This window comes from Amblyomma mixtum, chromosome 2 (genome assembly GCF_055824585.1).
Source record: "Amblyomma mixtum isolate Tamu chromosome 2, ASM5582458v1, whole genome shotgun sequence".
In the NCBI taxonomy this organism is placed as follows: domain Eukaryota; kingdom Metazoa; phylum Arthropoda; class Arachnida; order Ixodida; family Ixodidae; genus Amblyomma; species Amblyomma mixtum.
Genome location: NC_143013.1, coordinates 176,335,797 through 176,346,027, shown reverse-complemented (window position 1 = coordinate 176,346,027; position 10,231 = coordinate 176,335,797). Strand labels below are relative to the sequence as shown.

Sequence of the window (10,231 nt, the reverse complement as noted above, 5' to 3'; positions counted from 1 at the left end):
AAGGTACGCAGAGGGCACAGTCGCAGGTTGCCGTTGCAGCGGTTAACAAGCGAGTGTTGGCCGTCTCTCGAACGCGTCCCCTGCAAGCGTCTCAGGATACCTGATACGGGCCGCCCGCTCGCACCCGGCGGCGTCTTGCGGGGGTGTGTGCGTGTTGGTGGGGGGGGGGGGGGGGCGGCCTCCGTGTGCGCCGAGAGCCGGGTTTAGGGTTTAGCGCTCTTTTTCCCATTCTATCGCTGTGCTGTTCAAACTCGTTCTTTGCTACTACTTTACCATTTCCACCTCCCCGTTTGTTTTTCTGGTTGTTGTTGTTGGGGTTCAGCCGCGGCCCGTGTGAAACTTGTCGTGCTGTCTATTATACGGTTCCATGCCCTCATTCTCAAGATTGTTTCTAGGGCGGAGATTATACCTCCTCGCTTGTTTTGTGTCCTTATATTGACGAAATGGAATCATTGTAAGCCTGCCCTGACGAAGGGAATACCATTCCCGAAACTGTAGGCAAAATAAACATTAAAAGAACATTCGCGTTTGTCGTAATACTGTACCTGAACTAGTAAACTGGGCTATTGGAACCACTACTGAATACAGTTTCTCAATATGGCTGCCAGGAACCCAACGACAGAGCGTCTCACGTCTCATTCGTCATTATCCAAGGCATCCGATCAACAGTGCCATAATCGGTGACTCCATTACTAAGTACAGAGGGCAAAACACATGTCTAGAACGATCGAACTGTGTGTTCCGCAGCTCCCAAAGCCGCTCCTGCCAGGAATACAAAAATGACGATGAAGTACTACGAGTTTAACTGCGCATGCTTACATCTACACCGTTTTAAACCGAATGTTGTCGCTAGATATCGCACATTGAGCCCGAAACACACCCAGAACGTGTTGTAGGCAAGCATTTTGCCCTCTGTACGTACACAACCACTTCACGCCAAGTGACCCAGAGGCCCCCTGCTTCATCTCTTACTGTGGCGCCACGTATTTTGACGTCCCCATGCTGCTGCAGTACGTCCCTGTGAGCGTGAACACCCTGATCGTACACGTCGGGACAGTTCACATCGCAAGAAATGGGTTGTCTTCGTCCCTGGAGAGACTGACACTACTCATTAAAGAGATTCGCCAAAACCGACCGGCAAAACCGATAGGCGTCAGCCTTCCTCCTTCCCGTGCCCCAAATCGCCGAAGCAGAGGATGAAATCACGGCTTCGTGAGATGGTTTAACAGCCAGTTGTCCAAATTCAAGACCGGAGTTCGTCAGCTATGCAGACGCAGAGAACTCGGCCCGGGTGTGCGATACATCGAACACGGTTTTACATCGTTGCCTCTGTGGCGCTTCCTCGCCGTGGACGGACTGCACACAAGTTTTGAGGGCGTCGGACTGCTGGCCCAACACTTCAAAGCGGAGCTCGACTACCCGCTTCACCATTGGCAGCCGACCCCGTTCGTGCCACGCAGCGCAATCCCTGGCGAGACGCGGCCCCGTCAACACCACCCCCCCAGTATCCCTCCACCGCCACCCGCAGTGCCGGAGCCATGCTACAACACCCGCCGGACGTACGCCATGGCTGCCCAGCAGGCGGCATCTGGACAGAGCAACTGACTTCCTGTTGCAAAAGGTACGGCCCGCGGAGAGCAGACGTGATCCCAGGCGTTCCTCTCAGTCAGGAAGATTTTTGATAAGCGCGTGAGATTTGAGCTTCATGCATCGCACCTAACGTCCTACCTGTCACAGGGTACTGTTCCAAAAGGTCTTCGTCTGTGCTGTACACTTTCCATGTCCACATTCAGTGAGAAAGAAAAAGAAGAATTGGATAATATACTATTAGAAGCATCGCTAATGCTCACAGAAACGGTCGTCAATCATAGCAAACGGAAAGTTGCCCAACTTAGAGATGTCGAGGAAGAGCAGAGACGCCAGCGTGCTCTCTCTAATGCCGAACTGAGCGAACTAAATTCTACGAGGCAAAAAAAAGAGAGGAAGTAACCAGGAATAAGACCAAAAAGCTAGAACATGACAGAGTTAAGCTGGCTTCAAACAGATATACAGAAACCAAACCATCCGAGGTAAGCGCTAATAGTAGATTGGGAACTGTCGGCTGTGAGACCGCAGTCCGAGCTCCAGGGAATGACACAACTGCTCATATTTCTCGGGGTGCTGTCGATACGAGGTCCGCAGCTGAGAACTATGAAACAGCTGGTGGAAACACAAACGTGGTTAATTTTTCGCAAAAGGTTCTCACACCTGCCGAGCTCAGCCTCCTTTCCAAAGGTTTAACTTTTTGTCAAGCATCTGGTAGGTTCAATGAGTTTCAGCTCTTTCAGGATCTGGACAATTTCGCGCGAAACCTCCGCCTTAGGGAGCATTTTCACGAAAACATCAGCGACAGACAACAAACGATATCCACCGTGTCAGAGAAGTTGTGAACACCGAGCGAACACCGTGATAGTCACCTTGATATGTATATATCTGCGCTGCAGAAGGACATAATAAGGGCGTATGGAAAACAACGTCCGGTTCGGAACAATCTCTCGAACGAAGAACGACAGGCTTTGGAAACGTTGCGTAAAGACGAAAACATCGTAATAAAACCGGCTGACAAGGGTGGAGCTATAGTAATCCTGGACAAATCAGAATATTCAACAGAAGGCCACCGCCAGCTCAATGATCCTCAGTTTTACAAAAAGCTTCCGTAGGACCCCACACGTCAATTAGGGACAGAAATAGAGGACTTTCTTGCTGGACTCGCTAAGGACGGTAGAATAACTAAGGCAATGTTAAAATCAATGTCGCCAAGCAATACACTTCCAGGCAGGTTTTATCTCCTCCCTAAAATATACAAAGTTAACCTCCTGGCCGTCCGATTGTATCCATTAACAGGGCAGTGACCGAGAACATATCTAATTTTATTAATTTTCTCATCAAGGAGATCCCTCCCCGTTTTGCTTCGTACATCAAAGACACAAGCCATTTCCTTCGGGAACACAAGCCCACAGGAGGCCTTCTGGCGACCATGGATGTTTGCTGCCTGTATACAAATATTCTGCACGCAGACGGCATAGCAGCAACGCTGGCAGCATTCAAAAGCTCAAACTCTTTGGTTGATTTGGACGATGGAACCCTTGCCGTCCTTCTTGAACTGGTCCTAAATTCCAACAATTTTGAATTTGATGGCGAGCACTAGCTCCAAATAAGCGGTACTGCGATGGGCACAGCATCTTTATGGCGTCACTGGAAACTCCCTTCCTTGAGGAAGAGCCAAAAAAACCACTTTTCTACAAGCGTGTCCTATGTGACATCTTTCTTGTATGGGAAAATGATGAAGCGAGCCTGCTGGACTTCATTGCGCACTTTAATACCCAGCATCCTTCTATTATGTTTACTCACTGTATCTCCGACTCAAAGATTAATTTTCTCGACGTGGAAATATCGGTAGACGGCAACTGCCTTTCGACTACCCTATACAGAAAGCCCACGGATAGGCAGCAGTATCTCCATTTTCACAGTAGCCACCCGAAGCACTGCAAAACAAGTATTCCATATTCTCAGGCGCACACACACCGAAGAATATGTTCTACAACACAGGAATTTGACCAGTATACGGGGACTCTCAAGGGCGCTTTTTCACGACAAAAATACCCGGGGGAAATAGTCGATGACGCGAATCAACGCGCTCGCAACTTAGACCGTTCTTCATCTTGGCAGAGAACAAGGTGAAAAAAGACAGCAAAACAAACCTAATCCTTACTTACTCCGCAACGGCTCCTAGGGTAAACAACATACCAAGCCGTCATTTTGATATAATCAGACAGTAATAGGTTGTGACTAATAGGCAAGGATCCACCCCGAGTGGTGTACCACAGGGACAAGAACTTCAGAGACTTGCTTGTCAATGCGAAAACAAAGAAGGCCGCTACCCAAAGTGGATGCCATCCATGCGGAAAACCCCGTTGCAAAGTATGTCCGCACATTTCCGACACCAAACTGGCAAAATCCAAGTCCGATAGCTTTATATTTCACATAAATGAAGACCTCGACTGCAATTCGAGCAATGTTATTTACAAACTTCAATGCGAGGTGTGTTGGGAGGAGTATATTGGTCAGACCAAAACAACATTTTGTTCCGCTTCAACAACCACAAAGCGCATGTGCCATCCTTACCCAACTTGCCCCTTTCCAGGCACCTGCGACTGAAACTCCACAGTTTTGAAAACATCCGTGTAATCCTTCTCCAGTCCGGATTCCCTAACACCTATTGCAGGGAACAAAGGGAATCATACTTCATTCATAAATTCGGCACGTTCTCCCACGGCATGAACGCTAATCCCGGGAGACTTTCCTGCTTGAAGTAGCCAACGTAGGAAGTTCCGCCGTTCATAGGCCTTGGACAGCGTTATTATCGGAATACGCCGGAACTAATTCTTGACAACTGCAGACACACTTTGAAATGGCAGGGAATCTGGCAGTTTATTTCCTAAGCACTTTTTTGTCCAACCTCCTGCCAGCATCCACGTTCCATCCCAGATAGCCTCCTTCGATCTATCACCTAGACCATTGGGACCACGCGGCAGCTCCGCGGGCCGCAGACCTTTAGCGTTTTCCTCACACATGTATTATTATTATTTTTAATTTGTTAACTTTGTATAACTTCTTGTGCTCCATTTTATTTTTTCCATGCAGTTTTCAATTTCATTTTTCTACATATTCCTCGTCATTTCTAATTTACTTACACCAACATCGACTCAACTCGATAGTCTCATAATGATTTAGCCTGCGCGTGCATGCAAGTCTCGAAACCACATGCACTGCGCCAAACTTTATCAAACTACTCTCACCATGTCATATTTGTTTGGCGCCTCATTTCATCAAGAGTTTTTTTTTAAGGCGGAAGCCTTTAATGTCTCATCGTTGTAAGCAGCAGTTGTCGACAGAAAAAATTCAGGTGGCACTTTGACTGTCTAAAGTGGGTAGAGGCGGAAGCGTTTTCCGCACCACCTTCGCTGTTTCTGTGGCATTGGTGGCGTCACATATAATTGAGTACTAATTACTAAGTGATGACAAATCACTAATTAATGGTTAATTACTGTTTAATGCCTGGATACTAATTAACTGCTAATTAATGATGCTTAAGCTTCGCCTTTAGGAGTGGAACGCGACAGCGTGTTGTAGCGCTGCCAGGGAGTCCACGGAACACCACCACCCGTTCGGCGCGATGCCTTGCCCTTTGAACGCAACGCTTTTTGAGGAAAGGAAATGGCGCAGTAATTCTCTGTCATCTCAGTGGACACCTGAACCGCACCGTAGAGGAAGGGAGGAAGTGGGAGTGAAAGAAGATAGATAAAGAGGAGCCGTAATGAAGAAAACGAAAATTGTATTTGAGGAAAGGAAATTACGCAGTAACTGTCTCACAAAATTCAGGGGGGCACTTTTTTGACCGAAAGTGTGGTCACTGATGTGTGGTTAAGATGTTAAGCTTCACCCCTAAGAGTGGAACGCGACAGCGTCTTGCAACGCTGCCAAGGAGTCCATAGAACGCCATCGCCCATTCGGTTCTACGCCTCGCTCGTCGGTAAATTGGTTTTTGAGGAAAGGAAATGTATCTCTCTCTCATTTATCGGTGGATACCTAAACCTCGCCGGAAGGGAATGGAGGAGGATGAGAGTGAGTGAAGACACCGTATTCACTAGACGCGCCTTTGTTCGTTCCAAACCATCGAGCTGGCATGGCGGAGTGGATAGCATGTTCGTCTCTCACGCCGAAGGCCGGGGTTCGATTCCTGAGCTTGACCAATTTCTTAATCGGTTTTATTTATTTATATAGCCTGACTAGCAAAGCTAATTAGCTTAATTAAGGAATTAGGCAATTAACTAAGCTCAGTCCCACTTACTTGGAGCATCACTATACGATCCCTTCAATTGGTTGCATGGTTACTAGCCAAAGTACAATTGGTCCCGTTTGAAATTCGCGCACTTTGACGTCACGACCGTTTCCACCAACTGAAAAGCGTGACATTTTCTGTCGACAACTGCTGCTTACAACGATGAGACATTAAAGGCTTCCGCCTTAAAATGTCACGCTTTTCAATTGGTGGAAACGGTCGTGACGTCACAGTGCGCGAATTTCAAACGAGACCAATTGCACTTTGGCTAGTAACCATACAACCAATTGAAGGGTTCGTATAGTGATGCTCCAAGTAAGTGGGACTGAGCTTAGTTAATTGCTTAATTACCCAATTAGCCTAATTAGCTTTACTAGTCAGGCCATATAAATAAATCAAAGCGATTAAGAAATTGGTCGAGCTCAGGAATCGAACGCCGGTCTTCGGCGTGAGAGACGAGCACGCTATCCACTCCGCCATGCCAGCTTTTTTTTTTCCAGCTCGATGGTTTGGAATGAACAAAGGCACGTCTAGTGAATACGGTGTCTTCACTCACTCTCATCCTCCTCCATTCCCCTCCGGCGAGGTTTAGGCGTCCACCGACAAATGAGAGACAGATACATTTCCTTTCCTCAAAAACCAATTTACCGACGAGCGAGGCGTAGAACCGAATGGGCGATTGCGTTCTATGGACTCCTTGGCAGCGTTGCAATACGCTGTCGCGTTCCACTCTTAGGGGCGAAGCTTAACATCTTAACCACACATCAGTGACCACACTTTAGGTAAAAAAAGTGCCCCCCCCCCCCCTGAATTTTGACGGGTGACCACCGAGATATGTGAGACAGTTACTGCGTAATTTCCTTTCCTCAAATACAATTTTCATTTTCTTCATTACGGCCCCTCTATCTTCTTTCACTCCCACCTCCCTTCCTCTACGGAGCGGTTCAGGTGTCCACCGAGATGACAGAGAATTACTGCGCCATTTCCTTTCCTAAAAAAGCGTTGCGTTCAAAGGGCAAGGCATCGCGCTTGAACGGGTGGTGGCGTTCCGTGGACTCCCTGGCAGCGCTACAACGCGCTGTCGCGTTACACTCCTAAAGGCGAAGCTTAAGCGCCATTAATTAGCAGTTAATTAGTATTCAGGCATTAATCAGTAATTAAGAATTAATTAGTGATTTGCCATCACTTAGTAATTAGTACTCAAATACATGTGATGCCACCAGTGCCACAGAAACAGCGAAGGTTGTGCGGAAAACGCTTCCGCCTCTACCCACTTTAGACAAAGTGCCCCCTGATTTTTTTTTTCTTTTCTCTTTCTGTGTGTGCGTTAACATTTTTTGTCTTACATTTTCTTTAAACATTTTTAGAGTTAATATTTTTCTGCTCTTCCCTCCTTTTGTTTTGTTCCCCCAAATTCACATTTTCCTTTACATTGCGCGCTCGGGCTACTCAGTATTTTACCCGACGGACGCTGTTTTTTCACGGGAAGCGCACTGCGGGACACGGGTTGGGTCAGCCTAGTATATTTATGGGAAAAAGGGCGCCAAATTGTCTTCTGGAAAAGCCCGACAGGAAAGCAAAGCGACGAAATGAAGCAAAAATACACGGAGGGCACAGTCGCAGGTTGCTGTTGCAGCGGTTGACAATTGAGTGTTGACCGTCTCTCGAACGCGTCCGCTGCAAGCGTCTCAGCTTACCTGATACAGGCCGTCCGCTCGGACCCGGCGGCGTCTTGCGGGGGTGTGCGCGTGTTGGGGGGGGGGGGGGGGGGGTGCGGCTTCCTTGTGCGCCGAGAGCCGGGTTTAGCGCTCTTTTGCCCCTTCTATCGCTGTGCTGTTCGAACACGTTCTTTGCTATTATTTTACCATTTCCACCTCCCCGTTTGTTTTTCAGGTGGTTGTTATTCAGCCGCGGCTCGTGTGAGACTTGTGCTGTCTATTATACGGTCCCCTGCCCTTATTCTCAAGTTTGTTTCTAGGGCGGAGATTACACCTCCTCGCTTGTTCTATGTACTTGTATTGACGAAACGGATTCATTGTAATCCTGCCCTGACGAAGGGAATACCATTCTCGAAACCGTTGGCAAAATAAACGTTCAAAGAAGAGTCGCGTTGTTCGTAATACTGAACCTAAACTAGTAAACTGGGCCATCGGAACCCCTACTGAGTGTGTGTGTATATATATATATATATATATATATATATATATATATATATCAGTTTATTTTGCCGCCTAGAAATTTCCAGATGGAAGCGAGGGGCAAGAAAAAGCTGCACCATTGACAGCTTGAGTGCCCCGCTGCACCCGGTTTGGCAAAGCGGCAGCACCCGTTACCAGCACACAGCCATGTAAAAAGAAAGATAACTCATGTATAGTACAGCATTACAATACAATAGTGTCAGTCATCATTGTTAGCTTCAAGCGAGAACAATCATATTTAAATAATATTGCAAAGAGGGCAAAACACGAAAAAAAAGGAAATAAACGCAGACATACACGCTCACCAGGAAAACATTGAAGTATCACAAATGAAATTAAAAAAATGTATGTATTCATGGATGTGTTACCGCACTCATGGAGTTCACAGGTAGGTAGCAGTGCTCAAAATATTAGTTACGCTACAGTGTGTTGGTGCAGAGCACGAAGCTCCTTATATGTGCACGCAAATAAATCAGTCATTCAATTCATACTCGTTTAGTAAAGACGGAAGCAGATAACAGAGCCCTTCTTTTAACGAATTGAGGCGATGAGTGGGCACAAGCCAGGTTCTTTATGCCTTGTTTTATAAGCGCAGTCTCTTCCTTGCGTTTTGGCGATCCTATGCAAGCGGTCGATATTGTTTCTTGTCTTGTTTCTTCTATGATTTTAATTGTTTTTGAAGCACGGAAAAGGTTCCCACTGGAGACATTGTATATATGACGTGTGTATTTCTTTTGCTGTAGGTGAATCGTCTGTACGGTATAACATGGGGCCGTTCCCCAGACCAAATGGCTGTAGTTAAGATGTGAGCAAAACAGTCCGTTGTATAATAACATTTTCACATGTACATGTAGTAGGGATCGCATGCGACCTATAATTCCAGTAAACTGAGCTAGCTTTGTGATACATGACTTGCATGACCATCCCACGACATATTGAATGAAAATACCACCCCAAGACATTTAAACTGTTCTACAATATCAATTATTTACTTATTTATTTATTTACCCTCAGGGACGTTAGGCGTTACAGAGGGGAGTGGGAATACATGCAAGTTCCAAAAACAGAACAGCAGCTAGAAAAATTGAATATAGTTACAGCAAACACTGGTATAAAATTAATAACAGAATTAACAAAAGGCAGCATTTCACAAAACATTGTATGGTTATTGAGCAGAATATTTAGGTTTGAAGGGACATACTTATTTTTTGCTGAATAGATTACTGGTTTTGTTTTCTTTTCAATAATCCGCATGAAGTTAACAGTGGCCCAGTCATGTAATGATTCCTATGTAACATTGAATAAATAATTTCTTGCAAATCGGATCCTGAAAAGATGAGGCGTATATCGTCGGTATATATTACATATTTTGCAGTCGTGGATATATCAACAACATCGTTGAGATATATATTGAAGAGCAATGGCCCTAAAATGCTCCCCTGTGGCGCTCCGCAATTTAGAGACTTAATTTCAGAAGTGCCGTTGTCTATCCGAACAACTTCTTTTCGATGGGAGAGGTAGGAGTGAAATAGTTGCAGTGGCAGTCCATGGACACCGTATTGTTGAAGCCTTTAGAGCAAGATTTTGTGATTGACAAGATCAAAGGCCTTCGAGAAATCGACAAACACACCAATCACAAATGCCTTATTCTCAAATTGAGACATAATATATTCTTTTGGCTGAAGCAGTGCCACTTCTGCTGATTTATTTTTACGAAAGCCATATTGGAATGGCGTCAGCAAGTTACAAGCATCAAAGAATGCCGATAGCCTCAAATGTATGATTTTCGCGAACGTCTTTAAAAAAATCAGCATAATGAACACAGGCCTTCGCTATCTGCATTTTATCTGGAAAGAGTCCTTTAATCAAGCACATGTTAAAAAGATCAGCAAGAATTGGTGCAATGACATCGGCTGCGTACTTGACAGGCCGTACCTGGATGTCATCGACATCACAGCTGGCAGAATTGTTTATGTTTTTTAATAGGTCTGTCACTTCCTCTGCGCTAGTAGGGTTAAAGAAAAGCGACCTGTCGATCATAGTATGCACATATTGGACCGTTTCATATGGTACTCCATTCAAACCCATATTTGTAAAGAACTCGTTAAACTCATGGGCTAGTTGGCTGCAGCACAAAAGACCATTATTCACT

The 10,231-nt window shown here is 45.8% G+C and overlaps 1 pseudogene; it reads left to right on the top strand.

Moving 5' to 3' along the window:
• Window positions 1-999: 999 nt before the first annotated feature.
• Window positions 1,000-1,605, top strand: LOC149361720 (uncharacterized; annotated as a pseudogene).
• The last annotated feature ends 8,626 nt before the right edge of the window (window positions 1,606-10,231 follow it).